We start from the raw sequence: 4878 nt of genomic DNA on the forward strand, positions 1-4878 counted from the left end.
TCGCGAGGGAGTTCCTACCCGAGCCTATCTTCTGCTCCAGTTGTGTGTCTCCATGAGAGTTTTACGCCTCGTGGAGCCTCACTCGGGAGTAGCCTCCCCGATTGATTGCTTCCGAGTAGCCACTATGGGCCCAGCAACCGTAGATCCATGTCACCCTAGGTGCCAGAGCTCCCACAAAATATACTAGGCATTCCTCGCTAAAGGCTCTAGGATACGATAAGAGGGACCTAGGACATCTTGAAGCCCCATTCTCCATGAACGAGTTGCATGCTACAACCAAAAGGTGATGAATATTGTTTCGCCTGATATTTTACGATGCACCTCCTAATCCAAAATAACAGATAGGATCTCCCAATCACATGAGAGATTCATGTAACCTGAAGATCGGGAACGATAATGCACGATCAACATGTCGCAGTAGATGGACCTCAAGCTGAATAGATGAACCCATGCGAAAATCGATTTGAGAAATGGTGAGTTTCATGCCAAAGCATGACAATACTTAAATAACAAGCACCTTCATGTAAATAACGATATATTAGATAACTCGACGAACGCCAGAAATGCAATGACAGTACCAACCTTCGAGGGATGATACACATGCTGGAACAGAATGTTCTATATAATTTTTGACCACCTTAAAGCCTAGATGCCATATCCTTTATATAGGAGACCAGAAACTAAGCCGGTTGGACATGCCCAAACTAAACACACAAAATAAAACCTGGACGGTCTACAAGATGTCATGGCTACAACAACAACAACCAAGCCTTTCAGTCCCAAACAAGTTGGGGTAGGCTAGAGTTGAAACCCATAAGATCTCGAAGCCAAGTCATGGTTCCGGAACGTGGATAGCTAACTTCCACGCACCCCTATCCATGGCTAAATCTTTGTCGATATTCCAAACCTTTAGATCTCTCTTAACGGACTCCTCCCATGTCAAGTTTGGTCTACCACGACCCCTCTTAACATTCTCATCACGCTTTATCCGTCCGCTATGCACCGGCGCTTCCGGAGGCCTCCGTTGGATATGTCCAAACCATCCGAGACGATGTTGGACCAGCTTCTCTTCAATCGGTGCTACCCCAACTCTCTCCCGTATATCGTCGTTCCGTACCCGATCCTTTCTTGTGTGGCCACATATCCATCTCAACATGCGCATCTCTGCTACTGTTGGATATGTCGTCTCTTCGTTGGCCAACACTCAACGCCATACAACATCGCAGGTCGGATAGCTGTCCTATAAAACCTGCCTTTTAGCTTTTGTGGCACTCTCTTGTCACAGAGTACGCCAGAAGCTTGGCGCCACTTCATCCAACCAGCCTTGATTCGGTGGCCCACATCTTCATCGATATCGCCATCCTTCCGCAACATGGACCCCAAATATCGAAAAGTGTCTCTCTCCGGTACCACCTGCCCATCAAGGCTAACCTCTCCCTCCTCGTGCCTAGTAGAACTGAAACTGCACCTCATGTATTCAGTTTTAGTTCTACTAAGCCTAAAACCTTTCGATTCTAGAGTTCGCCTCCACAACTCTAACTTTCTATTAACCCCGCTCGGCTATCATCGACTAGCACCACATCATCCGCAAAGAGCATACACCATGGGATGTCTCCTTGTATATCCCTTGTGACCTCATCCATCACCAAATCAAAAAGATAAGGGCTCAAAGCTGACCCTTGGTGTAGCCCTATTCTAATTGGAAAGTCATCAGTGTCGCCATCGCTTGTTCGAACACTTGTCACAACATTATCATACATATCCTTGATGAGGGTAATGTACTTTATTGGGACTTTGTGTTTCTCCAAGGCCCACCACATGACATTCCGAGGTATCTTATCATAGGCCTTCTCCAAATCAATGAACACGATATGAAGGTTCTTCTTTTGCTCCCTGTATCTCTCCATCAGCTGTCGTACCAAGAAGATGGCTTCCATGGTAGACCTCCCAGGCATGAAGCCAAATTGGTTTTTGGTCACGCTTGTCAACCTTCTTAAGCGGTGCTCAATGACTCTCTCCCATAGCTTCATAGTATGGCTCATCAGCTTGATTCCACGGTAATTAGTACAACTTTGAACGTCCCCCTTGTTCTTGAAGATTGGTACTAAAATACTCCGCCTCCATTCTTCGGGCATCTTGTTTGACCGAAAAATTAGGTTGAAAAGCTTAGTTAGCCATACTATCGCTACGTCTCCAAGGCCTCTCCACGCCTCGATGGGGATACCATCAGGACCCATCGCCTTGCCGCCTTTCATCCTCCTTAACGCCTCCTTAACCTCGGACTCCCGAATACGTCGCACAAAGCACATGCTGGTATCATCAAAGGAGTCGTCTAGCTCAATGGTAGAGCTCTCAGCCTCTCCATTGTAAAGGTTGTCAAAGTACTCCCGCCATCTACGCTTGATCGCCTCATCCTTCACAAGAAGCTGATCATCTCCGTCCTTGATGCATTTGACTTCATTGACATCCCTCGTCTTCCTCTCCCTAAACTTGGCCATCTTATAGATGTCCCTTTCTCCTTCCTTCGTGTTTAAACGTTGGTAGAGGTCCTCATACGCCCGACCCCTTGCTTCACTCACCGCCCGCTTTGCAGCCTTCTTCGCCACCTTGTACTTCTCCATGTTAGCTGCACTCCTGTCCAGATATAGGCATCTAAAACAATCCTTTTTCTCCCTAATAACCTTCTGGACCTCATCGTTCCACCAGCAGGTATCCTTAGCTTCCCTTCTACTTCCCTTCGTCAACCCAAACTCCTCTACAGCGACCTTCCGCAAGCAGGTCGCCATACTCGTCCACATCATGTTTGCATCGCCTCCTTCCTCCCAAGGGCCCTCCTTAATAACCCTCTCCCTGAAAGCTTGGGATGCCTCACCCTTGAGCTTCCACCACTTTGTTCTAGCGACTTTGGCGCGCTTACCCCGCTGGACACGGATCCTAAAGCGAAAGTCAGCAACCACCAGCTTATGTTGAGGGACAACACTCTCTCCAGGTATCACCTTACAATCAATGCAGGCGCGTCTGTCTTCTCTTCTAGAGAGGACAAAATCAATCTGGCTAGAGTGTAGACCACTACCGAACGTCACTAGATGGGATTCTCTCTTCCTAAAGATGGTGTTAGCTACGACCATGTCATAGGCTAGAGCGAAGCTCGGGACATCTTCTCCTTCTTGGTTCCCGATGCCATAGCCAAAGCCCCCATGCACCCTTTCAAAACCTCGTGTTAGATGTACCCACATGGCCATTGAGGTCTCCTCCTATGAAGAGCTTCTCACCAATAGGTACCCTCCTAACCAAGTCCTCCGTGCCTTCCCGAACTCCCTCTTGGTGCTCTCATTGTGGCCTACTTGTGGGGCATACGCGCTGATAACATTGAGGACTAAGTCCCCAACAACCAGCTTGACAAGGATCATCCGGTCCCCTTTCCTCTTGACGTCCACAACTCCATCCCTGAGGCTCTTATTGACCAAGATTCCTACTCCATTTTTGTTTGAAGTTGTCCCCGTGTACCACAACTTAAAACCGGTATCCTCCACCTCCTTCGCCTTCTGTCCCTTCCATTTGGTCTCTTGGACACATAGGACATCAACACGCCTCCTCACCGCTGTATCAACTAACTCCCGTAACTTACCCGTCGGGGACCCTACGTTCCAGCCTACCTAAGCGTATCCTCCTAGGCTCGGCTAACTTCCTTACCCTCCGCACTCGTCGAGTCAAATGCGGAGACCCTTGCTCATTTTTCACTACACCGGGGCGTCGGTGCAGCGCGCCACTAAGGATGCGGCGACCCGACCCTTGCTCACTTATCACCGTATCCAGATCAAGATACGGCGCGCCACCAAGGGGGTGACGGCCCGGCCCTTGCCCATTTGACACCACACCCGGGTTCCGATGTGGCGCGTCGCTAAGAGGGTTACGCCCCAAATAAGATGTCATGGCTAATAATTAATAAAATAGACCCAAATACAAATTGATGGCACAACCTTAGACTTAATCATTACATACCGTAGTGCGTCCTAGCGCTCTAATGTTCGTTGGAATGCCCTCATCAAAAGGGTTGCCAGCTGAGAAAGCGCTAGGCCCTGATGGATACATTGGCCTATTCACTACTAGGAAAAGGGCTATATCTGCAGGGATCAGTGCCGGAGCACCAATATTGTTGTGTGCCGGAGGAAAATGCTGTTGGTGTGCCATAATAGGGCCGTGCCGGCGAAGAGCAGATAGTGCCGGTGACGTGGGCATTACCCTTCGGGTAACCGACATTGCCCTATCCTGTATTGTCTAGTTGGAGGCCCATGAAGGCACTTGGAGGCAAGGCAGGCCACCTGGACGGTGCACCAGAAGATTCCTTGACGGGCAAGACAAGGAAGCAGCCGAACAAGGGAAGATTAGATTTGAAACTATTGTAAACCTAGTCGTACTCGGTTAGACCTTTTGAGACCTGGCCTCCTATATAAAGGCCAGGAGAGGGGCTGCCGAGGGACACAATCAATCTTAGCAATCTTAGCCACCAAAAGTCTAGATCTAGGTCATCATAGCACTTAGCCTCTCGACGAGATCTCAGCCGAACTATTCGGCACCCCATTGTAACCCAATATCTTTATAATCAAGAACAGACAGGCATGACGTAAGGGTTTTACCTCATCGAGGGCCCCGAAACTGGGTAAATCGCTCTCCCCGCTTGTTTGAGAACCGATGTCTCGTGTCAGCTTGCAGGATTCCGTCAACCCTAAGCCCCAATCGGAGGGCATTGCCGAGGAGTACCCTCGACAATTGGCGCCGTCTGTGGGAACCCTGTCGGCACAAGATCGGACATCGGTAGAGCCCGTCATGTCATCGGCGACTTCGTCAACACCATCATCGCCAAAAGTAGGAAGCCCG

General features: G+C 49.3%; 1 pseudogene; it reads right to left on the minus strand.

Moving 5' to 3' along the window:
• Positions 1–2524: 2524 nt before the first annotated feature.
• Positions 2525–3933, minus strand: LOC124680333 (annotated as a pseudogene).
• Between the last annotated feature and the right edge of the window lie 945 nt (positions 3934–4878).

The sequence above is a fragment of the Lolium rigidum genome, unplaced genomic scaffold, assembly GCF_022539505.1.
Source record: "Lolium rigidum isolate FL_2022 unplaced genomic scaffold, APGP_CSIRO_Lrig_0.1 contig_13026_1, whole genome shotgun sequence".
Classification (NCBI taxonomy): Eukaryota; Viridiplantae; Streptophyta; class Magnoliopsida; order Poales; family Poaceae; genus Lolium; species Lolium rigidum.